General features: G+C 43.2%; 2 protein-coding genes across 2 annotated transcripts in view; one reads left to right on the forward strand and one right to left on the reverse strand.

Moving 5' to 3' along the window:
* Window positions 1-26,796, reverse strand: part of LOC146856298 (galectin-1-like) — a 311,489-nt gene that overhangs the window by 156,154 nt on the left and 128,539 nt on the right. The window lies entirely within an intron of this gene.
* LOC146856299 (resistin-like) overlaps window positions 24,295-26,796 on the forward strand; it is a 92,882-nt gene continuing 90,380 nt past the window's right edge. The window contains exon 1 of the mRNA XM_085650719.1: window positions 24,295-24,361. The gene's annotated coding sequence lies outside the window, so the exon portion shown is untranslated. The remainder of the gene's footprint in view (window positions 24,362-26,796) is intronic.

The following is a 26,796-nucleotide window of genomic DNA, read 5'->3' on the forward strand; positions in this document are numbered from 1 at the left end:
TGTTGTTTGACCATGTGGCCTGTGGCCATTTTGTGCTGTCACCCTTTTTTGCAGTTTTGAAAGGGAAATTGACTGGAGACAGCTCTGCCTATTTGTAGTTGTTCATTGTTTTACTTTTTCCTGATATCAGTTAATATTATGCTTGAGGATAGTATTTGCAGTGTTTATATTATATGCATTTTTTGCCTATTACACCTGCACCTCCTTGCTTCCCAATGGGTTTCTCATAGTCCCCTAGTATCTCCTAGTACACCAGCATTCTTTTTTTGTTATTTATTGAGTTCTTTTTGTTTTTATTCAATATTTTTAAAGGTGTATATTTTATTTATTATTTAAAAAATTTTAATATTGATTTTTAAAACCATAAAAAATGTTTTTCTTTTACATTTTCCTCCCATCTATCCACCACCTGCCTGCCATAGGTGCACAGCAGCACAACAGCATTCATTGTTTAAGTATTCCATTTTCCATGGGACTCCTGCCTGCCAAAAGTGCACACACAGCAACATTCATTTTTTAAGGATTATTCCATTTTTCCCATGGACCCCCTTGCCTTCCTTAGTTGCACACCAGCGCTCATTTTTTAAGCATTATTCAAATTTCCCCTCCACCTCCCTGATTGTAACCTGTCTCCTATAGATACACAGAGCAAACAGTCACATCTGTATGTTTGTGTTATGATTGGAAATGAAATATTATGTTCTGTTGGTGTGGTTTAACATTGTAATGGATACACTATTGTTGTTAATTATTTAGGATAATAATGAACACTTAAGTAACCACACTTAATGATATTGTCTTTGTCTGTCCTAATCCAAAACTGCAGCAGTGCCATGTTTCACTAAATGTTTTACATGCTAGTTTGCTTTCAGGTGCACAAGAGACATCACCCACAGTACTGCCAGACAGTCATGTGAGCCCTCCAGTCTATTCCGCTTGTGCAGTTAAGTGCCACTGCCAACTGATAGCTTTAAGATGGTCCCAAAGAAAGATGCTGCTAAGAAAGTGGCCAAAGGGGAGGAGAAGAAGAATCAGATTTTCACCACTGGCGTGCCGGACAGAATCTTTTTCAGAAAACTGGGGAGCAAGCTGGGAGCAGCACTTCCGCGTCAAAAACATCACCGTAACCTAAGCCCAAGTTCGCGTCTCTCAGCAAGGCAGCCACTTCAATCATGTCTACGCCAACAAACAGTGACTTTAAATTGGATTTGTATCTTTCACAAAGTAGTACCCAGTCGTTTCAGGAAAGTCAGAAAAGTGGACAACAGCTGCTGCCAGAAATAGATCTTCCTGAAGGAGGAGCAGAATAGGCAGGGCCGGCTTTAGCGCTGGTGGCGCCCAGTGTGACAATGGTTGTTGGCGCCCCCCCAGTGACCACCTCTGCCATGCATTTCCTCACTAACACCCTTTAACAGTGCCCCTCAAGTCTCTATAACCACTCCATCGCTCAGATGCATTAAATTAGTTGTATAGCGCCACTTATACCAGTGTAGGGTGTCAGACCACTTTACATCACATGCACAAAACACAGAGACAATCAATCATAGGTGTGCAAATCAGTGTATAGGAAATGTTACATAAGACAGAGGACTATGAGGTGTAGGAGTCACATGTCATCCACACTGGTAGACAGTATGGTTTAATAGCGCTTGGTCTGGAGAAGCACAAACTCAGAATTTAAAACATAACACCATAGTTGGGGGTTCTTTTTAATAATCAGAATTGATTTATATCCAAATTAATCCTTTTTCCAACATTAGAACAATGAAAGACGGGGGAAAAATCATAACGCTCTCATCTATTCCTTGCAGGTTGCATGCAGCTCTTTGATGACAGTTAAAAGCTCACTGTTCTATGCTAGGATGTTAACTTATTAACTGCAAGTAATAAAAGGATCTCTCAGACAAAAGCAATGACCTACTGATCTATTTAAATTACATGCACTTTGTGATCTGCTGTTACAGGTTCTTTGCAGTAGGCATATTAACCATCTGCGCTACCCTCAAAGCTTCCACTAGACAAACCTCTGATCTTTCTGTAGAAAGAAAATTAATCACGGAGTTATCTTGACATTTTTATTGAGGGCTAAAAACTGCTGGAGGCCAGAACGCTGGCAGACGGTGCTTTTAAAACTATTATTAACTTGCAAACACGACGCCCCCACCTAAAGTCAGCGCCCGGTGCGGTCTCACCGGTCGCACCGCCCTAAAGCCGGCCCTGAGAACAGGAGGTTGAGCTTCCTGCTGAGCAAGAACCTCCTCTTTCAAAACCATTGGCTTCCAGATCTCCAGCAATAACAAGGAAGAGTGCTCCACCATCTTCTTCAAGCCCCACTTCTGTTGATCTGGACATGGATTTGACCCTGGATCAGTCCGAGACATGCCTGGAGAAGCTCAGGAAAAGGAAAGTTTCTAAGCGCCTTACAATTTTGGAAAGGGATGAGGTTGATGATGAGCCTGACATTGTGGAAGCAGGCCCAGATAAGACCGACATTACCCATCCTATTCAACCTGCTCTGAAGGATGTGCCACCACCACCACAGCCAAATCCAGCTCCTATATTTGCAAGCCCCCCACTGAGACCTGCATCTACCACTAGCTCAGTAGAAGTATGCACTACAGAGAGCCAATTCTCAACTCACATGCCTACCTCCAGTTCTTCGGGCATTGTGGAAAAGTTAAAGGTGAGATGTCAAGTTAGAGGAGCCTGAAGGCTTGTGTTTATGATGAGATGAAGTCTTTGGAAGAATTGAGATGCAAGAAGCCGAAGATGATAGAATCAGTACTATAAATTAGATTGGTGGGGTTTTGATGCTTGATGAATCAATCAGAGAGGGGACTGATAAAGAGGATTCTGATTTATTAAAATTGTGTGACAATCATTGTGAACATTGTTGCACTAAAACTAAAATGCTGCACCTTGCAAACCCATATTTTTCTATGTTTGACTAAACTAGACCTAAACTCCATCTTTAATTCTAATGTAGCCATGATGTGTGGTTTCACTTCTCTCATCAAACATAACAAATTGTGCACTATAATGTTCTGTCTTGACGTGCTGTTCTCAAAGAACTCTGGAGGAAGCCCTTTGATACTTTCAAGGCTTTTCCTGCTTGTGCTGCTGTAGGCCTATTCATAATGTGAGACTGTCATTGGTTTGAGCATAACTAGAGTTGTACTGACATATCCAATGACATTAGGTTGAAAAGGGTTGTTTTAATATCCATTTAAGGGATGGTGTTGGGATAGTGCTAGATGGTACTCTATTACATTTTGTATTCAGATTTGTCAAAATGTAAAATGGCACTTTCAGTTTACACTGACAATGTGGTTTTGCTGTGTATTTTTCCACAAAAGTGATCCTTTCAGGAGAGGAGCCGTGAGACTGGTTTGCCTAACTTTAGAGAGCAGACCCACGTTTTTCTGTCTCTTGCTTAGGACTTGGCACCTAATGGGTTACTCTGTCAAAAACATGGATGATATTCTGTCTGCCATGTTACACCTGCCATATATTATAATGAATTTGAATCCGCCACATTTGTGACAGAGTATCCCATCTGTCAATCTTAAAATAAGGCCCATGGTTTTCAATCATGGCTTTCCCAAGTGCATGCTCTTGTGCAATTGCTTGAACGTATTTCTCTTTTTTTCTCAGAGGTCAGGGTACTTAGAATCAAGCTAAACCCTGATAGTAAATATGATTAGAAAACTGGACTAAAACCTAACACAGAAAGGACATTAGCCTGGGAAGAAAGCTTGCAATCTCATAGTTGAAATCTTGGAAATAGTACGATTTTTGGAACAAACATTTCTTCATTGCAATCTCTATTCTACTTGACAAAATAGTTTGAGCTTGCACAAATCATGTGTTCCATATGCCTTTGTCATCATTTCTCCCATTATGTTGGAACTCCTTAACAGTCACTACAGGGATGGAGAACTAAGGATATTTACATAAGACAGTTTCCAGTCAAATTCCATTCAATCAGATTTTCTTTTCTTAATATTTTCATTACTAAATGGTTGTAATTAAAGATAATGCCTTTTTGGTCTATCACTGTCACTTAATTATCAAATACACTAAAATGTAATTTAATTTAAGTTTAATCTCTGCTGTAATCTTGGTTTGTGACCTTAATAGTTTGGCCGTTCGTTTATCCAGCCCTATGCTTCTGTGAAGGCACATTACCAGTTGTCAAAATAACAAAATATGGGCCACATGTACGGCCGGAAGGATTGCAACTCCCAAATTGTGATTTCCAGCAACTCAGAATTTGTGAGTCGCAAAACCTGATGTACAACAGTGTCTCAGACAAGAGACCTGCCTCATTAAAGTTCATGAGGCAGGTCGTAATTTGCAACTCATTGGGAATGGCTGGCACTCACAGGGATGGTGGCCTGCTGGGATCAGCAGACCACCATGCCTGTGACTGCTTTTTAAATAAAGCTGTTTTTAATAAAATGCTGCCTGTTTTCCTTAAAGAAAACGGAATGCATTTAAAAAAGAAACATTTAACGTTTCTGGTTCATTTTTTAAGAGTAGGCAGTGGTCCCTGGGACCACTGCCTGCTTTTGAAAAACATTTTCGCTACCAATCACAAAGGGGAAGGGGTCCCCAAAGGACCCTTTCCCTTTGTGACTGGCTTACCTCCTACTTGAAGTAGGCAGTAAACGGCAATTGTTTTGCGACTGCATTCCGGTCGCAAAACACTCGTACATCCCCAAGTGACTCGTTATTAGGAAGAGACGCCCTTGGCACACCCCTTCCTAATAGTGACTCGCAACCCCTATTTTACGAGTTGGTAACAGGTTACTGGCTTGCAAAATTGGGTTGATACATGGTGCAGCGCATTTTAGCCGTTGGAAATGGCACGATTTGCCGTTTGCGACCGCTAAAACGGTTGTACATGTAGCCCTTTGTGTCTTTCTGTAAACATTATTATTTTTACAAATTAACCCCTTCGATGCTCATGACGGAACGGTTCCGTCATGAGCATCGGTTGAGCTGTGCTCATGACGGAACCGTTCCGTCATGGCCCCGCCCGCGCTAGAACCCTTCAGCACCGCGGGGGAATCCGCGCAGCGCTGAAGGGGTTAATTTTGAACTCTCCCAAATGCTTCATCTGGGGATACTTTGGAAGGTGGGGGCACTGGGCAGTTGCCCACGTTGCCCTTGCCTCAAAATAGCTTTGCATGAAAAAGTAGGTAAATAATTAGCCTATACATAACCTTGGTCAGGGGGCCTCAAGCGACGGTAGATTGCCTGCATCTCTGTATCACATTACATCTGTGACCCGCTGTTATGACCCTCCATTGTTATGGTGCAGGGTGCAGTGACCAGGCCCAAGTTGGTGTGGTGTACCATGAATGGCACTGGCAGCACAACACTTTGAAGAGGTGCAGCACCAAGCCCCGGATGGCAAAGTGTCTAGTGCACGTGCACTTCAAAACATTTCGCAGAGGTTGCCACCTGTGGGCTTTGCTATAGCATAGTTATGTTATGCTGTGGTGAGGCTTCACCAAATAACAATGACCTATTAGGTGACAGCTACTTCTTAATACTTGGAACACCATAGAATCGACCCAAATGGGCCTCCAAATGACAGCAGCAGGACTTTCAGGATGTTGATGTGCAGAAGTCACAATGGTGTCATAACTTGCATATTCAGTAACTCATCCACCTGTACATTCACCTCAGTGACTTAAGCAATCACTCCAGAAATGTGTCTGCAATCTGCACATCACTCATGCCATAACTGTACATATTATGTGAGCAATGAAAGCTAGCACTAGTTTGCCATGTCGGGTGTGTTTTGAGGGAAATTGAAGACTGCATGTATTGCCTTCTATGAGAGAAGAAAGCTTACTTTGCTACTGCCATATTGTCCCAGTTCTGTGAGGAAGTAAAGCTAGCACTGCTACTGGTCAATTTCTACCTGTCCGATAATGGGAAAGCCTTGTCCTGATACTGCCCTCGCGATACCCATCCACTGAATTTGGAATGCTTTCACTGTTACTGCCCAAGGTGTACCTGATTTATGAGGACAGAAGTTTCCAATGCTGTTACCTCGCCTTATAAAATTACAAAGGATGTTTTGAATGAAGATGCATAACATGCCCAGGCCAATCAGAAGCTTTGCTTGGGCCAAGGGCAAAAACTAGTTGCGGGGAGCATGACCCAGAAACCCTGGTTTCAATCACAGCTTTCCAGCTTTGACCAAATTGTGTGATCCTTGACAATTACCTGTCGTCCCTTGCCTCCTTTTAATTGATCATCACATTTGAGAGCAACCTGAAATAATGCAGTTCAGGGTGTCCCCTGTACAAAACCCTTTTTAATATATTGCTTAATTGACAATAATGTTGCTTCATCTATAACAGCAATATAGGCCTTATACATGTGGCACAAGACAACTGTTGTGCCCCTTGGGTCACTAATAAAATTGATATCTGGGCAGAAGGGGGACAGAATGTGAAACCAATTCAAAATCAGAATTGCACAATGTCTGTTCAGGAAAACTGGTTTAAATCATGGCTTCCAAGCTTGTCTAAACAGTATCACTTTAGGTGATTACTTTTCTTCCATGTGCCTCCAGGAAACAGCGTTTACAACGCTGTCTCCACAATGCGGACACTTTACAACGTGGTCGTTACAACGACTGCGTTGTTACCACGCGTGCCATTACATTTCAAGTTGTATCAATGACTTGCTGTAGGGGGCGTGCAACACCAGGGAATGGGTTGGATTTTAAATCCAACACCTTCCCTGCTGTTGCACAAACTGGAGTAGGAATAGTAATTAATACTATTCCTAAATCCGGGTGCGCCCCTGGCAACAAGTCGTTGATACGACTAGCGATGTAATGGCATGCATGGTAACAATGTGGTCGTTGTAACGACCGCATTGTAAAAACATGCGTTGCAACGTCACATATTTGTGCCTCCTTTCCATGATCATCACATCCGAGTACGTTTTCAAATTGTTTAGTTCATGATGCACACTGCACGACAATCTCTCTAGTGTGTGGTGTAAAATGTTGTTCCATTTATTAAAATAAAGGCTTACATAGGAGAAACAAGACAACTGAATTCACTCTTCAGTCATTAGTAAAACTGTCACAGCAGTAACTTTGAGTTTAACTAATTCTAATAAAGGCCCATCAATGAAGTGATATAATCAAAGTTGCCAAAGTGAAACAATATGAAATATATTTTTTATGTAAAATTTTATACCTCAGTTATAAAGTGGCAGCCATTAACTTTTGCAGTAGGGCAGTAGGTCCAAGATGAGCTAATATCCATTCTCCTCAGTCTCCACGGTGCTGCTTTTCCAGACACGATACAACCAAGATGGGGCTGCTCTAAATTATGGGACCCTGACATCACTGCCTTACTGCAACTGCCCTATTGGCACTGGTAGTCAGGAATGAGATGCTTTGGTGCTGGGCGCGTGGCTCACAGTCTCAAGTCCTATGAACTCCTGCATACTACACCCAGCCAGCTGCAAGTGTGGCTTGGCAGCGAGGACAGGGCCTATTTCATAGCACAAGCTATGATTACAGTGATGTGTCTTGCAAAACATGCTGCCCTTGCTGACAGGCTTGCTAAATGCACATTGCAAGGTCTCTTCAAGACGTGGGGTCAAAGGAAATTTGCCCCATAGCCCCCATGCCTCTGTTTGAAGCTGGTGAACATGCCCTATGAAGAGCGGGATAGTTTCACAATATTTTATGCAAGATACCTATAGTTATATTGAAAACACTTGGCCCCACGTGCAATATTGAAAAAAGCATGTTGATGGAAAAGAGAAACAGGGTGCAGTGCTTGGTCCTCCTGTTTTTAGTCCTGTAGTAGGGAGGCAACAGTAAACAACATTTTAGCTAACCCACCTACAATTTTAATATAGGTCTGACAGATTAACAAAAGCAGAACATAAATGTTGACATGAGTGACCCAGCTATACCCAAACTAGGAGACTTACAACCGGTGAACAGTAGTGCTCTTGTATGCTTCCCAGTGCAAAATATGGAACCCACTAATGAAGCCTACCTCACTAGGTAGAAGAGTGTTCATCATCCATACATAAATGTATGTCAGTCCCATAAGGGGTTTGGCTATTTATTTCGGGAGTTTTGTTCTTCTCTTATATTATGTTCATGTTATTAACTGGAACTGCAGCACCATTGCGCCTTGAGACCCTCACGGGTGAGTAGAGTGCTTATAAACCCCTGATTGGTTGATTGATTGACATTTGTTGGTATCTCTACAGTAAATAACAGAACATAACACTGTAATATACACAATGCAACATAAACACACAATTAAACTTTACTCGACACAGCAAACCACATCACCATATCAATACAATGCCACACAACATTAGAAATGCTGTACTACAAAAAGCAATATTGGACAAACTGCTCACACAGGTGATAGAGTACACAGGATCAATTTCAGTCAATGTATCAATGTGGAACATTATATGAAACTAGTCGAAAAGTCCAATTTATGTATAGTATCACAAACGAGGACCTGGCATGGAGGGTTTACTTTAAGAGGTAAATTGATGAGGCAGTGTAATACAGGAGTAATAGTAAAAGAAACATTTGGGTCGCCTATCTCACACCAATTGTCATACTCAAACTCTCAAGCATTACACAGACTCTCCATTCCACAGTCCACCTTTTCACTCTCGCGATCACAGCACACTGAACCTACACACAATTAGCAAACCACAGAACTTCACCAAAAAGGAAAGAAAAGAGTATGACAATTGTACCAAATTAAGGAAGAAGTAAAATAAAAATTAACAGTGGCAACAGAACACTAGGACTAAAATGAACAATCCAAACATCATAAGCCAAGAAAAAGTCATGACATTTCTCAGAAAAAGTATTTTCGCATGCACCACATTGTGGAACCACATTCTCCTCACTTCTCTTTAACGAAACATGCATGTCATTTTTAGCTGAAACATATAACATAACATTTCGAGCAATCAGGAAATCCAATCTTATTAGATCAGCTTCCAAACATCAAAAACTCACAGTGTATTCCTTGACACAATGACACGGTGCCACCTCTATTAATGGAATTACATGTCCACGTCCATGTTACATGTTCACTCATGTTCAACGACTTTCACTTTCCATCCTCACCGCTCATCTAAATGCTTATATCAGTCTCTGGGGATCATACCACAAATTCTTCTTTACTTTGCTTCCCATTCTTCTGGTTCATTCACTCTCTCCTTCTGTCTTTATATATTTGTATTCATTTATGGACAACATTGTGGTATACAGCATGCACCACTTAACTCTTTCTTCACAACCACCAGTGGTATAATTTCGAACTTGAAACACTGTCTCTTAATAACTCAAACACAGAATGTCCCTTCACTGCATTTGAAGTTAGTCTGTATTTCAGAAAGGTTATATAGAATACCCCATACGCTTCCTTCCCACGCAGAACTGTAAAATGTCCGACAAGCTCCTCCTTGGCCCTTAAGGAAAATACCCTGGCTTGGATTCTACCCTATATATTATTGCTGATTCATCAATGCCATGCAGAAGGCACATTATTTCTCTTATCAATGAATGAGTGCATCCAATTCTGCCCGCAAATACAATTGTCTTTTTGAGTCAAAGGTTCCTAAATTACCATCATGACACCGTTGGTATATTGCCTTTCTTGAGCCAAATTGTGATACACTTCTTGCTCTATCTACTAAAACTCCATTTTCCACTGCCAATTCCTCTTGAACCCTAAGGATGAATTTGATCGCTCCAAAGACACCTTCCTTTCCTCTTGCCATCTTCCCGACACATGCTCACCAACATTCATTATTCCCTGATCCAACTTAATTCCCTTAGTTCGTTCTGTCTCACTAATGCAGAAAGGACAGTCCATAATGCATGCATTCACCTCTTCCTCATATGCCACATATGAGCTCTTCTTCCTTCTCAGGTGGCAAACTGTACATTCATTCTCCAGTGAGGTTTTTTTCTGAGGTACATATTCAATGGTAAATTGAACTGTTGCAGCCTAGCTCCCAATTAAGCTAACCTGACTGTCAAAGTTCTACCCCCACCTTGAGACAAAATGTTGACCAGAGGTTTGTGGTCAGTTCTTTTGACACGTGTTGTCCTCTACAAGAATGTTCTGTAGTGGTCTGCTGCCCAAGAATATTATATCTATTCCTTCTCTATTTCAAAATTGTTTATTTCTGCCAATGTCAGCCTTAAGCTACTCCTTCTTTCCTGCTCTGTTTGTTGAGACTACTCCTACTTCACTGTATAAGCATCTAATACAATAATAAATTCCTTTTCTTTCATGCAACAATCAATTTTGACTGGGTGCGCACAGTATCTCCTGCCTAAGCTTCTTAAACACTCCATCCTGTTCATTCAAACAAATATTTTTTTGCATTTCTCTTTCAATGATTCCTGAATGGTTCACCTCCATATATTCATATGCACAAACTAGGCACAGAATTCAGCCAGCCCCAAAAATAAGATCAATTGATCCTTAGACTATGGAACAGGTGCATTTAAAATGGATCAAACGTGGTCCAAATATTCTGCATTAATGTAACCACATTTGCAATTGTCTAATCTAGAAGTCAGTCCTTTCTTAGATGAAATGTCAACCCATCCTTAAAATGAATGCTGTGCCCGTTTTGATCTCTTCCAAAAACAAGAACGTCATCTTGGAATGCCATTACAACTTGTAATCCTTTTAATGATTCTTTCGTAAGGCGTTGGAACACTAAGATGGCAGTTTCAAGTTCAAATGGCTTACATCTACATTGGAACAGCCTTTCCAGTGTAATGAATGCTCTCAAGTGATTCAACTCTTCATGCAGAATCACATGGAGATATGAGCTACACAAGTCTAAAGTCAAAAACAGGGTAGATACCATCTCATTAAGATTTGGCAGGGGATGTTGGTTTACCCAAACCTCCTCAGTGAGTGTGCAAGTCGAGGAACAGCCAAAGGACAGAGGAACAAATTTACAGCTTGAGAAACCATTGAGAGAGTTCTATGGGTTTAATATTATTTCTGTTACATGATGCACTAAGTGACACATCAACACATACACAAAGTCCTTCCTACAACTTTAATTTGTAGTCTTCATCAGTATCTGATGATCTTGTAAAACCTGCTCGTAATTGATGTGTTTAAAGTCGCAGGATTCTGGCAAGGACCTCAGCGCAGTTACATACTTCACAGCCCTTTTCATTTTGCTTCCACAAATAAAATGTGCATTGTCTATTTCTATTACATCATTTACACTCTTCCCACAAGGAAGTCCCGCCTGTGTTTCTATTGCATATTTAAACACGTTCATTGCTTCTGAATTTTCTAGCAGATGGATGTGTTTGTGCTCTTTCATCCTCGCCCATCCCAAACAATGTTTCAGTAAAGCTAATTTACTTTTAAGTGAAAACGCTTCTCCTTAAAGAACAGCCATGTGAGCCTTGAACATTTCATGCCAATCTTCCCTCTTCAATATCATCCCAGCATGCTACAGGAATGGTGGCGGTGGTAGGAAGGTAGCCATGGTCTCTACACCAAATTTAAATTCAGCTAAAACACAGAAAAAAATTATAAAATGTTGATCACTGTTGTCTGTGTTGGAATAAAGTAAACGAGTCAACATTGCCTAATCTTTTCTGGGATCCTTTAGGCTCATACGTTTTTCAAAGTCTCTAAAATAATAACTTTTTTAACTGTTCTCTAGTATTTATTAATGCATCTTCTCATATGAATTCCATACTGCACCACGGTCTGGTATAAATCAAATATGTTTCAACTGGTGAATTTGTTGCATAATAGTCCTAGTATGACTCTAAAAGTTTGCAGCACAAATATGCACACACCATGACCCGTGGTGCACCACACGCTGTGTCACTATACGATGCTGTTCCCTTAGTCTGGTGCAGCAATGCAAGATGTTGTTGCTATGGTTACACGTTTTGCCGCTAGCACTGCATCAAGCAAACTGGCCACTGCCTGTTACATGTACAGCAATGAGGTCTAACATGCCTTGCTTACATTGGGTGCTCTGTCTGTTGACACGACTATCTTTAGGCCTGAGCACCCTTCAAACAACTCATTCTCCAACTCAATCCTTCATCCCATTAAAGCTTCTGAGTTGCCCTTGCTTGCTTTTCTTTTACTCATGGAGTGTGCAGCAAGAGAGCCATTGTCTTCTTGCCTGAGGGCATCACTTCCATGACTCCTTCCGCTCCGGGCGAAACAGGACAAGGTACTGCGATGATTCGAAAGTTATTTTAATCGGATATGGATATATGATGGAGTTTTTTGTTCATTTATATTTTTGTACATCATTTGCAATGTGCAGAATGTAGTGATACTCATGATTTCACATGTACATAATGAGATAGTGCTATCGTCTTTAAAACGATTTTCCAATGACGTGTAGAAGTGTGTTTTATTAGCTCATGTTAACTATGCATAAATTTGGGCATAGTCACCATCTTTTTCAAAATGGATGCCTTGCTCCTGCATGTTTAACTGTTCTTTATTTCTGCAGCACACAGTCAAGTACAGTTTGGGGGTGAGCCAGAGTTTTCCTGATGGCTTTCCTACGCTACTGGGGATGCTGCCCAATTTCTCTTTGATTATGCTGGTCACTTGGGACTTACAATATTTCTTATTTTGCACTACTGTGTAATGCTCTATTTGCTGAGAGCCTTCATGGCAAATACTTTAAATCAACTCTGTACTGCATCTTTTGAGTTTTGTAATAAAACCTTTAAATGTATTCCGCTTATCTAGCACTCAATTATTGAGAGGTCCCTTTCTAAATTGACTGAAATTTTGATGTGTTGGGAGGTGCATTACTTGAGGACACATTACCTTAGGAAACTGAAGCTTAACACTATCTACCCTTCATCAACTCATGGGTGTTCTGTTGAGGTAAAGTTTTGGGTGCACATTTTTTGGGGTCCCCTACGTCCACATGCAAGAGAGAAAGGAAAAACAGCTATAGAGTTGACTACCTGAAGCTTTAAGTGGGGCGTGTCCTGCCATTTCTCAGACCTGGCAGCAGGTAAAAACTCTTTGGTTCTCTTCTGGGCTTTGCACTCATGTCCTTAAATTTCTTAACAAAGACTACAAAAACCTTTGGGGCAATCCATGTCAGCGTTTACATTTCACTTGTCTTGCGTTATATTGCATTTCATTGGGTTATTTGTATATTTGCTTTTTAAATATATGGTGTTATATTAGTTTTTATGCTACATATGACCATATGTCAAATATGTAGAGTTCATGTTGTGAACTGAGTGGCCTCTGGGTGAGTTCAGGTTGTGGGTGAGTGTTCATGACGGGGCACAATTAAGAGCTTGGAGTTGAGGCTGTAGGCAGTGCTGGTTTCTCACATTGCCCCACAGTGGATGGTTAAGGTGGTCAGACTTTGTCATCTCCTTGGAGTGTACAGAGCAATGGATACTTATGTGCAAGATGTAATTACTGTGCTATGTGAAAGAGTGTTGAAAGAGGTAAACAGCTGTCGAAATATTAACAGAGCTAAAGGAAAAGAGGATGCAGTGTTTACAGGTAAGCATAGAGTGAGGAAGAGAGCGAGAGAGATTGAGAGTGTGTGTGTGTGTGTGTGTGTGTGTGTGGTGTGTGTGTGAGCTCGCGTGCGTGTGTGCATGTGGGTGTGTGTGTGTATGGGTGTGTATATATGTGCACTTGCCTGTGAGGTACACTGATGGGTATTTCAGAAAGATGTGTAGACAAAAGAGGCTTAGGTGACTAACAGACCCAGGTGGAAAGTGTTCTGAAGTGGAAAACAGGAGTGACTGAGACACTCCAAAGACCACTACACCCCTATATGGATCTTAGTAATGTTTAAATCACAGTCACATATTTTCTGAATGTTTTCTATGTAGGTGCAAAAAAATAATTGTTACTCATCTACTGCAAACAAGCTTAGGCAAAGCAAATAAGTCTGGCTTGTTTTAGGCGAATGTTTGTTGTTGTGTGATATGTCTAGATGAAATAACATAAAACTCATAGACAAGCACCAAATGCTGGTTAGATATTATGCTGTGTGAAACACTGGATTTTAACTCACATGTTTTAAGTCCTTAATTACATGGTCCAAGCATCTTGAAATTATTCCTAGTTATGCCTCTTTCGCTACACCTATTTTGAGGCCTCCCATCGTTTTCATCCCACTAGAAACACTGGTAGGGTAACCAGACCTGCAAAATTTCCCCCAACGGTCCCGGTTTTTAGGTCTCGCCTGAGCTGCTCTGCGAGGCTTCTAGTAAGGGCTTTAAACTGGGACCACACGCTCGTGCATGTGCTTTTTTTCATCCCCCGCTATTGGCCTTTGCGTGCGTCTTTCTAAGAAAGACAGCATGCAATTGGCCAAAGGCGAGTGCATGTCCCGCCTTCTCTCTCCCCTAGCCTAGGTAGCTCGGGAGCGAGCAGCAGCTTGGCAGGGTGCCAGCTGCATACCTCGCATTCCTTTCATGGCCGCGCTTGTTTGAAATTGGAGTTTAAAACTTTGAGGTGCAACCTATCGCAAAACAAGTCGATCTTTTAACACACATCCCGCCAAACTATGTCCGACCCATGCGGAAATGCTAGACATGAGACTTCGCAATTCATGGTAAGTTACTTAGTGATGTCACAACACCGATGGAGCGGCAGAGGGTTCCGCAAGCAGCGTGTAAGGTTAATGGCTCTAAATGCAACTGCTGGTTTGCCGTGAATTACTATAAGGTTCACGCCGTTTCTGAATCAGCCTCGATTGTGACACGCCCAATGAACAACACAATTGAGAACTCCGTGCCTGTACTTGTTCACAAGGGCTGGTAAAAATGCCTCGTAAAAACCAAACAAGTTATTCAGACTCACCCGTTAAAAATGAAACTCGCCACGTTTGAAGACCCTCTCACAAAGCAGACCGCAGGCTATATATAGCACAGCACACCAGTTAGCCCTTCAAAGTTTTTTAGAGCGCTCTATGCGACAACACATCATCTGCTTAATTTGTGCAAAAAAGCAAGAACATTTTTAAGTGTTGGTGCCCAAAGTTTTTCTCAGGAGCCCACTGTCTTGAGTTCCATCTCACGCCTCTTTCTTCCAGCATCCTATGCTCCTCTCTCTAGAACACTGGGGGTTCCCTTTCATTTGTCGTTTCTCCCTTCTCACTGGTTTGCTGCTGCACGAATCGACATTGGAAGGTGAGAGGATACGAGAGGCTGCGAGTTGTTCCAGAGGACCAGCGTCACAACGCTCGGTGTGGGAGAGCATCGCGGGGTCCACCGCTGCCTGAAACTACACTTCCCACAATCCTCCGAGGGGCACTTCCGCCCACAGCGCGCCCGGAGGCGCTGAAAAGACGCGAGGCTTCCCCTGTGGAGCGGGGGCTGCTGCACGAATCGACATTGGAAGGCGAGAGGATACGAGAGGCTGCGAGGTGTTCCAGAGGACCAGCGTCACAACGCTCGGTGTGGGAGAGCATCGCGGGGTCCACCGCTGCCTGAAACTACACTTCCCACAATCCTCCGAGGGGCACTTCCGCCCACAGCGCGCCCGGAGGCGCTGAAAAGACGCGAGGCTTTTCCCGCGTCGCGGGACGTGCGCACACAGCGCCGGGAGCCCGGGCAGAGGGCGGGCCGTCTGTGGCCGTCCGGGGCAGACCGTGGCAGGGCTGGGCCACGACCCTTGTGACTTCATCCCTGAGCTCTAGACACGTGAGTTTGCTGTCAATCCTTCACTCTGAGGAACTGGATGTTTGTGGACTTGCGTGACATATAGTTAAGATATTGTAACAAGAACTTTGATTGGGTGCAGTATATACCTCCTTGCTTTTGGGGTTGACATTTTCGTTAGAATTGTGTTCTGACTATGTCGAGCAACAAATCGGATTCCGGTACAGTTGTGGCCGGCCCTATGGATAATTACTTAGTGAAAATGGTCAATAAAATTAATAATGATCGCAGACTTTCACTTGGGAAGGGGGGCCCCTCAGTTCTGCCTGATACCACATGCATACCTGTGGTTGTTAACCCTTTTGACGATATTACCAGTGTATGTGTTAGTCCAGTTGCATCGATAGAAGGCCAGGTTCTTTTTGAGAACTTGGTGGAATGTTCCGATCCTCAGGATCCTCAGGATTTGGCCTCCGATGCAACTGAGGAGGTCCTTCCTAGCCCAAGACCAGTAAGAGCTTGTAGGAAACTATTAAATAAAAGGGGGGGGAGGCCTACTAAAAAAAGAGCAGAAGTTTTACACAAAGTTCAAAATAGTACTGCTTCTGGGTCTGGTCAACAGGAAATAAGTAAATTGGGTGGTAACATTCTAGATCCAGTTCAATTTGCATCACTAATAGCTACTCTTGAGGCTAAATTTGAGACTCTGTTAGCCGAGCACACGCAATCCTTACTGCTCCAATTAAAAAATACCAACAAGGAAGTACAGAGGCTTGGTGAGCTGGTAGCGAAACTTCTGCCATGTAGTGGGGAATCTAAGTCACCAGATATTGGCTGTGTTGGGGGTCACTGATGATAACGTAATAAAATCTCCGCTACTACCTTCCCAGGCACCCGCACCTCTAGATCCTGCTTGTTCTGACCCTCCACCTCCTACTATTCCAGTTAAGCTACCCTCTGTGAGACAAGATGGTACTTTTACTTCTAGATATGGAACTTCCTCTGGTTTTACTAATCTTCCCCCCGAGTGTGCTCCTTATGTGGTCGTCCTGACAAATGTGCCTGTCCTAGGAAACCTGCACGCCCATTCTAGTGAGGAAACACATGAGTCGCTAAAAAATAAAACTGTAGCTTGGCTCAATAGAAGATGTGGCTTCCCAGTACATCTTGCTGATCAAATTATTTCCACTAGAAGGACTAAGTGGGTTGGTCCGTCCCAAAAAGGCTGCAGTGGGGACTGTGTTATAGTTAATTTTAGATCCCCACAACATGTTAATACAGTCCTGATACGTGCAGCTTCCTTGACGACCGAAAATACTAGTGTGTGTGCGCGCCCGTTGGGTTATTTCTAGAAATGTTATGGGAGTTTCCCGAACAGAGCGGTGTCAAAACCCGTTTTAGCTAGGGTCTCCCAGAGGTTTTTAGAACCCCAGTGGGACAATATGGCAACTTTTTGTAGGGAAGACCATAACATTACCACCCGCAATAGATTTGAGGTACTCTCAGGCCTATACGCCTGTGATTGACAGGAGGATTCTGTAATTCAGGGGAGCGCTAGTGTGGTAAATCTTGTCCCCAGAGTAAACGCTGAAACCATAATGCACAATGGAACCTCACAATCAAACTCTGTTAATATTGTATCTGATTCCGGTGAAACCATAAAATTTATGAGTTGGAATATTGCGGGTCTACGGTCAAAGAAGAGTGACCGTGGTTGGTTAGACACTTTACAACTATATGACATCATTGCCCTACAAGAGACTTGGGATAAGGACTGTGACTTCTGGATGGATGGCTATACCTCTTATTTTGTACCGGCCCGGAGTTCTAATGCGGGAAGAGATAGGGGAGGCCTCATGTTCCTCGTTACTGTAAATATTTTGGGCTGTGTCAAGAAGGTTGTAAGTACTTCCTATAATTGTCTTATTCTGGAAGTTAGTTTGGCAAATGATGTTAAGTTCTTGTTAATTAACTGTTATAATTCCCAGCAAGAAGAGTCCCCTAATGAGCATATTCTCTGGTTGACCGAATTTTTTAAATCCTATAAGGACAATCATACCACTTTTTGCCATTATATTTTGATGGGTGATTTTAATGTTCATTTATGCAATGTTAATTGTCACTACAGAGATAAGGATGGCCCTGAATTTTCAAACCCCCAACACTTTGAACATAGTTCAAAAGGGGTTGCCATGGAGTCCCTTTTGGCAAATACCGATCTCTATGAGGTAGGATTTCGGGATAAGCATTCTCGTGTCCCTACCTATGTTGCTAGGGATAGGGAAACCATAATCGACTATATATTTTTATCAGCAGGGCTTTTAAATTATGTGCTTTTTTATAACGCCCAGCGCTCCTGTTTTAGCGATCACAACCCGGTGATATTGATCTTGGCCAACGTTTTTCCAATTATAGATAAACGTAATTTGACTCCTGTGGTGGTTTCGGTGAATGCTAAAGATCAAGGGAGGAGATTACAATGGTCCAAGGTTATTCCTGAAGATTTTTTTAATTTAATTATTTCAAAGGTTGGTTTCGAATTAAATACATGTACCGACCCATCCTCTTATGACAAAGACATAATAATGGCCTTTGAAACCATTTGTTCTCAAGTAGCTACGGAACTTACCACCAAAGGAGGCCCTGTTAAACCCAAAACTGACCAAGGCTGGTTCAATCATAGCTGTACTTCAGCTTTAAACCAACTTAAAAAAGTCCTTAATGAAAAACCGAGGAACAAAGGATTGGTCACACAGTTAAGGAAAGCATACTCTCAAGTAATAATGACACGAAAGAGGGAAATAAAAGAAGAAGCTTGGGTAGCCCTAATGGATAACGCTATCCTGAAAAATAGTTCCAAATTCTGGGAAATTATTAATTCCCCTTTTTTATCCGGTTCCCAGAACATGGCGTTGGAATTGAATATCCTCGAGGAAGACTGGCTTGCCCACTTTGAAAATATTTATGGGAGTAATCTTGAGCAGGAAGCATTTAAGATCCCAATTTCTAGCTCTCCCCTCCCTCCTATCATTTTTTCCATTGAAGAGGTGGAGAAAGCAATTGAGGGCTCGGCCGGTCGCAAGGCACCAGGCCCGGATGGGGTGCCTACGGACATGTACAAGGCTAACCCCAAGTACTGGGCCAAAGTTTTGTTAAATGTTTTTAACTCTGCATCTTTAGTAGCCCCACCGAAATCATGGTCCCAGTCTATTATAATCCCTGTGTTCAAGAAGGGTCAAAGGGGTGATCCTAGATGCTATCGACCTATATCCCTGTTAGATTCCTCGTTTAAAATTTTGGGAAATGTTATCCTGGCCAGGATAAATAACTGGGCAACTGACAAAGGGGTTATCTCTAACGCCCAGTATGGGTTTAGATCAGGGAGGGGTACAGAGGACCAATGCCTGAATTTATATTTAATTATCGCAAAGTACACCAAAGCTTCTGAGGGGTCGATTTTTGCAGGTTTTATGGACCTGTCTACGGCTTTCGACCTGGTCAACAGGTCTAAGCTTTGGTCGATACTCTTAGAGTTAGGCTTGGATAAGCCCCTCGTGTATTTTATGGCAGAATTACACAAAGACCTGAAAGCCTCAATTAGGATGACTAAGGAGGGGAAATGCACTGCTAGCTTTAAATCTGGTAGAGGGGTACGCCAGGGGTGTATTCTTGCCCCTTTGCTATTTACTTTGTATATAAATTCCCTGGAAGATAGTTTGCTAGCTGCCTCCCTTGATATCCCTAGGATTGATGGTATTCCCGTACCTGTGCTTCTTTATGCGGATGATACCGTTCTTTTGGCGCGGACTCCACTTGGTCTCCAAAGACTATTGAATTCTTTTGGTAATTTTATGTCATCCTTGGACCTGGTGGTTAATAACGGCAAATCCCATATAATGGCATTGGGGAAGGGAAAAAACCAACTTAAAACGTTTTACTGTAATGGAGCGGCTATTTCTAGAGTAAAAGTTTTCACCTACCTGGGCATCGTTTTTGACGATAAAGGCAACTGGTTACCCCAAGTAACTACAAAGGTGAAAGCTGTGCGTAGTTCTTCGGCTGCAATTTTGAGCTTCGCAAAAAGGTTGGGAGGGAAACCCTGTGAGGCTATTTTGAAAATTTACCAAGCTAAAACTATATCAGTAGCTAGGTATGGGGCCGCTATTTGGGGGTATATTAACCTTGAATCCATCCAAGTAGAAGAGAATACATTTTTTCGAGCCCTTCTTGGCCTCCCCCAATCCACTGCGACCTACTCAGTACATTTAGAATTGGGGACGGGATATATCTCTGACATTTTAAAGTTAGCCCCACTTTTGCTATGGATAAGAACCTGGTTGAACCCGGATCTTACAATGAATCACAATATCTTGAAAGAATGTTCTAAATTGGATAATTGGAAGAATATTCAGTGGCTGTCTTACATTAAATTAATTGCAAAGACGGTAGGACGACCTGAACTCTTTTCCAACCCCAAAAGTTTAAGGAAAGCTGATTTAAGGTGGGTTAAGACGTACTTTATTAAGCACTGCGAGGTTGAGCGAGAATCTCAAGAGCTCGGTAAAACTTCAGTAAGGGCTCACCTCTTGCTTACTTTATCCACGGTCATGCACCCATATTTATCTATGGTTACGAATAATTATCATAGGTGGCTTTTGACAAAGTTTCGTTTTAACCAAATACATCAGGTTTTAAGTGTTCCGCAGGGTTGGTTTAGATCTGAAGATGGGGTTCCTTGCAGATGTGACAACTTTTCTGCCCAAGATGTGATGCATTTCTTATTTTTCTGTCCATTGTACCTAGAGGCCAGGAAAAGGTTTATCCGGCCTATTTTAAGAAAGGAGGCTTTTGTCCAGGTAAAACCAGCATTATTATTTTTGCAATTAATGGAATCACCAACAACTACGTTTTGTGTGGCTAGCTTTTTAGTTGCCTGTATTAGATCAAGGAAATCAAGATTGACTGCTTTGGAAGAGATCAATTAGTTTTTATACTGGGAATCACCGGGGAAACGTATTTATTTTTTTAATATGTATATGATGGATTGTTTTTCCTCTTTATCTGTGTAAAATGTATTGTACACTTTTATGATTTTAACTAATCGAATAAAGTGGTTTTGATCCTGATCCTGACACTGGTTTGCTACATTTCTGTTCCTTTCTCCTTTTTCTGCCTTTCTCTGTCACTCTACGGCAGAGTCAGTCTGGTGATGAAAAATAAACTCTGGTTCCCAGAAACGAGTTAAAGTGACTAGCAGCAAGGTCATAATATTAAGGACGGAACACGTGCCATCTCCCAGGAAGTCCTGAAATATGGAGTAAGCAAACCTGGACTCGTACCCAAGAGGGGTTTCCTGAGAGCAGACTCCCTTTAACTGCAGAACCTCAACCTCCCATGATTGGTCCACCATTACATGCTTGACAACTTTGGACGCTAAGACTTGAATGCACCAAAATGGCGTTGGCAATCAATCATATAAAGCACGCAAAGAATCTGTGTGTGCGTGTACTCTTGTGTGTGCTTGTTGTGCCCATAGCGAGGGCTAGTGGCAGGTGCCTTTAAAAGAAAGCTATCGATCAATGCAAAAAGAAACGTGTCCCGTCATGCACTCGTTAACACCAGGAGAATTTTGAAGTAAAGTTTCTCTTCTCTTGTGCAGAGCATAGCACAGACTCATCATGCTCTGATCGCCAACTCCTCCTGCCGGGTCAGAGTCCATGGTACTGAGTTACCAAAAGTCAGATCCATGGACTTCAGATACTCGCAGTTTCAGACAATCAAATGCAAAAAAAAACTAATTATGTAGTACCTTAACAAAGAGAGACAATCTAAGTCACTCCACAAAGTGGAGATGGACTTTGGTGAGCAGGTGTGGCATACAGAACCTCCCATCATACGGATACCAAATGGCTGGAGGGAAAACTTCAATTTACCTCTAACATTTGGTAGAAAGTTGTCAGCTAAATCCCACAGAGAGCCAATACTGCCCCTTGTTCAGGGTGAGAAGCTCAGAACTGTGAGACGGAAAAGACTGTGTCCAATGCAAACACACTTTGACTTACCAAGGGGTATTCAACATAGTCTAGGAGTGCGCTCCATCATTGACAGATTTTCAGGCCTACCACTTACTATGGCATTGAGTTCCACTAAGATCCAGTGTATGTAAATTTATCTTATGTGGTTATGCGGAAAATCTGGCGTTGATCGCGCCTGCTTGGACCTCTTTTGGACACCCCATCTATAACCGTTGAGCTTCAGCGGCTATTTTGAGTGCCTAACTGATGTGACAAGACTAAGCAATTCTTCCAAACGTTTAAGAACTTGTAGTGCAAGTACAAAAAAACTAGAAGACATTTTTGATGTTAAAATCTTTTTTTAATCCGGTTGTTCAGTTGTATATAATGTTGTCTTTGGTTTGTATAAAGGTAACAAAAATGCTTAACACTTTTTATTATAACTTTTCAACATGATGCACAGCAGCCACAATGCTCTACAACATAGCCAAAAGTTCTGGCTAAACACATAAGGTAATCAACAGGAGGACAAAGTTCCTATGTCAGGGTGCAAAAAGTCACCCATGCATCAGGGTGCAAAAAGTCACCCGTGTAATAAAACGAGAAGGAGAGAGGAAAAGAGACGAAAAAAAGGAAAGAAGAGATCCTAGGTATGGAAGACCCAAATGTGAGAGGGAAAATGATTCTACATCCTCTGCTGCCCTCACACACCCCAAGGGGTGTCATGCTTCATCATCGGGCGTTTGCTCCTCGTAGGGCCGGCGCTGCAATTCCCTACGGGTCCCCCGAAGGGTCACTTTATCGGAGATCTTTTGGAGGATAGCCGGATGGTGCATGAGGGTGTGTGGGGAGTGGGTCATGGAGAGGGTAATGAAAATACGTGCAGTGTAAAAGTATAGGTGAAATGTAATCAAGGGTAAACATGCAGCGATATAATTAGTTAGTATACCCTTGGCAGTCCACAAAACTGCTAAAAAAAGTTATTGACCCACAAAAGGCCTATTTGCCAAGTTGTCAATATACAAGGCCAACATGTTTCGCGCCTCTATCGCCCGTAGGTCGTTAGCGCTTCTTCAGGACCAACATGATGAAAAGGTGAAGTGCACGTGAAAGGTTTGAATATAGAAATAAAAATTAATTAATTGACCCTCTTATCTCAGCCAGGGCGGGGCAGAAACCTGTATACCCTCATTGTGGTTACAGCTGCTAATTGGAGGCCGCTCCTGGATGGTGCTCGGATAAAGTGGTAAGGTCCGTGTGCAGGGAGCCTTCAGCGCTGGTATGTCAGTCGAGGTAGATCGGTGTAAGAATGCAACCGGCTATCCTCCAAAAGATCTCCGATAAAGTGACCCTTCGGGGGACCCGTAGGGAATTGCAGCGCCGGCCCTACGAGGAGCAAACGCCCGATGATGAAGCATGACACCCCTTGGGGTGTGTGAGGGCAGCAGAGGATGTAGAATCATTTTCCCTCTCACATTTGGGTCTTCCATACCTAGGATCTCTTCTTTCCTTTTTTTCGTCTCTTTTCCTCTCTCCTTCTCGTTTTATTACACGGGTGACTTTTTGCACCCTGATGCATGGGTGACTTTTTGCACCCTGACATAGGAACTTTGTCCTCCTGTTGATTACAATAGTAGTATAAGGAGCGTGGACACTGGACCTTAATTAGCTCCTTGGTCCCCCCCTCTTTTTTGGTTTATAAACACATAAGGTCCCAAAGGCGAGACCTATTGGCTATGCCAATGCTTGTTTAACTTCTGTCCCGACGCAGGGACCCCAGTTAACGAAGGCTGAAGGGCTCAGTCACCCCTGGAAATGCTTTGACACTTGGAAGAACGCCTTGCCTACCTGTGCACCGGATCAAAAGGTCTGAAGATACCAACTCAACTGCTCAGACGCCTTAGTTTAGGTATAATCGCTGCAAAAAATGAAAAGGCATTCCAATGAATGCCACTGGCATTATTTACCCTGCTTGAAATGGGAGAATAGAAGTGCAGGCACCAAGTACCAGAAAACCTGCTTGTTTCTGAGAAATGCCGATACTCTGCAATTGAAAGTATTAGGTCACACTTGAGAAGTGCAGGCACTCTCCCTCTCAAAATAAAGAAGTGCTGGTGCTCAGTACCGGCCCATTTAAAGCACTGTCTGCAGCCCAGAGGAAGAGAGAGGGATGCGGCGTTCAAGCTATGGCAATCAACAGATGAGTTTTGCCCCCGCCAGGTACCCGTAGCTTTGAGTGTAACCAAGAGAAGGCTCAGTGGACGTAGGTGGTGCGCGTGGCGAGTTAAGGTTACAATGTGTGCCATAAATGTGCTCATTCTTCAACTATTATGGAGCAACGTGGAGTATTTGGAGTGCGATGTGCACACCCTCACCCACGTCCTCGTAGAACACTGTCCAGGAAGCCTTGCCAGATATTGCAAGCCACGCGTGGCCTTATAAGCAGCGGTTTTCTGTTTGGAGTTTCTGAAGGAGTGGACATTGTGTAAAAGAATGGCATACGTGTGTTAAAAAAACTAACTGATGAGGTAAAATACACCAAACGCCCCTCCCCTGCCCCTCCCTCTCCCCACAGAACTATTTAGAGAGGAGGCAGAGGTCCGCGGGCAGGAGAGATCAGACGGACTGCACGCGCCCCCAGCACCAGGTAAGCTGCTGGTGTAGTAAGGGACCCGCCAGTACTTTGAGAGAACTGATGCATGGCAGCGTACCCGCAACCCAACTACTCCCAGGAGAGTACTTTTGCTGGCAGTCTTGTTCCAGTACTCTGGGCCAATTCATAGCGGCTACAACACTGGTACAGCCTGGATATTCAATAAGATTCCAATTCTATCCCAGAACGAATGCTGAATATAGCAGATAGAGCCTGGATACAGCTAAGGCACCCTGGCCCACATTTAGTAAGACGTACGCCCCCCCCCCCCCCCCAAGGTGATGCAGAGCAGCAAAGGGAATTTTGCGCTGAAAAGTTGCTCTTTATTCAGCTCAAAAAGTGCTTTACGCAGATTCGCAGCGTTTTGCCTCATGGGCGTGTAACTGGGGCATTGCAGTACAAACAGCCATACTCTTTAATGCAAAGCCAGATCTGCTAAGATAGCCAGACCGAACTTTGAATCAAAAACTAACGCGGCCTAGAAGCGTGCACAAACAAAGAGAAAGTGTTTAATTAAATAAAAGAAAAACAACACGCATTGCACGCGTCCTGATAGGAGCCTGCTGTGTTTATGTAGACCTGGGAATTTGTACTAGAAGAGAATGCTCCCAATCAGGGCTTTAAGTGGGATGAAAAAACTGGGGGGGGGTCTCTCAAAGGGGCGTGGCCAATGTAATTAAGTGTGTGGCATAAAAACCCGCAAGCTAAAAATCTGTGCTTAGCATGGGAAACGGGCACTACAACGCGGCCGTTTCCACGCAGAACAGTAGCCACGCATGCATTACAACACATGCGTGGTTACCACGATAGCCTTTACCACGCATACCTTTACTACAAGATACGTAGTAAAAGCATGTGTGGTAAAGGTAAGGGGGCTTGGTGGGGTCTCCCCACCCAAAAAAAATAAGCGGGAGAAAAAAAGGGGGTTGGGGTGTTCCCCCCCCCCCAAAAAAAACTCACCAGTTGAAGTTGCGATGTGGAGGCAATCCACGTTGTTAGAGGAACCGGAAAGACACTTTCGGTTCCTCTTTACGACGTGCGACATGACATCGGAAGAACTTGGAGAGGTAAGGGGGATATCAGGTTTTTTTTTAAAAAAGGGATGAGGGGGTTGTGTAGAGAAGGAATAAAATATTAGGGTTAAAGGGAGGGGTATTTGAAAAAAGGGTTTGTGGGTGGGAATCGGAGCGGTATTTGGAGAAGGGGAAAGGATCGGAGATAACCTTTAGCAAGAAAATGCAATTAACATGCATGGTTTAACAACAAAAAACGTTGTAAAAGCATGAGTGGTAAAGACATTTTCGAGGTAAAGGTTATGCGTACTAATGACATTCTCGTTGTAACGCATGCGTGGTAAAGGCATGCGTTGCAACGGAATGCGTTGTAAAATCATACAACCGCTTAGCATAGTGTGCCGCCCGACTTGTATTTTGCTGTTTCTGTCATTGCATTCAGATATATGATACAACAAGTAACATCATACCTGCAACAAGTCAGGACTATTGGCTTTGTTGATAGTTGTTTGTTGCATAAGATAAATAAGCAGCAACTATGGCTTGTACATGATATTGAAAAAGCTTCCACCACAACGATGTTACTGCTCCTGAGTTTCAAAAAGAGAAGGGAAATCCAGAGAGAAAATGACTCTTAAGGATTTCCCTTCCCCTACAACCTTCACCTAGCATGACGTCATGCAGAGGCGCAATTAGAGCCAAAGTTCGTGGGGGGGGGGGGGGGGGGGGGGTCTAAGAAACAATTTCAGGGGGTGGGCTGAATCTTTAAGCAATAGGCAGAGTGGAGCTGTTTGGGGGGGGGGGCTGAATCTTTAAGCAATAGGCAGAGTGGAGCTGCAGGGGCTCTTAGAAGGGGTGAAACAACAGCATGGCCTCATTAACATGCAAATGGTCTTTTAAAGGCCTGTGAAGTGCTCGGGTGCGGCTGTGTGGGTGCCCGGGAAGCTGTCTCATCCCGGGCTGCCACACACGACGGGTGGGGGGGGGGGGGCTGAAGCCCTTTGAGTCCAATGGGTGATGCGCGCCTGACGTCATGCCATAACTTCTCCACTAGTGAGATGGGAGCAGTGTGAGCAGCGCACATCGATGTGCCTGCTGTCACTGCAGTCCGGAAAAAAATGGACCGCCTGTGCCAGGGCACAAAACAGAAGCCGATAGAGACCCGTTTCGAGGCCCCCTTTAATAAACTGCCGTTGCTCAGCACCGGCAGGACCCACTCCACTTAAAGCCATGCTCCCAATAGTAATCCTACGCGAGACAGTGCACCCTCACCTTTGCAAGGCTTACGTTACATAAGGCTGCCTCAAGAGCGTCAATGCAGAGGAAGACAGCAGGAGGCTAATCTTAACAGATATGGCTCTGTTCTGTGTTTTCTCCTTTGCTCAATGCCCCGCGGAATAATTGGTTGCTACGATG

This window comes from Triturus cristatus, chromosome 4_1, assembly GCF_964204655.1.
Source record: "Triturus cristatus chromosome 4_1, aTriCri1.1, whole genome shotgun sequence".
Lineage (NCBI taxonomy): Eukaryota > Metazoa > Chordata > Amphibia > Caudata > Salamandridae > Triturus > Triturus cristatus.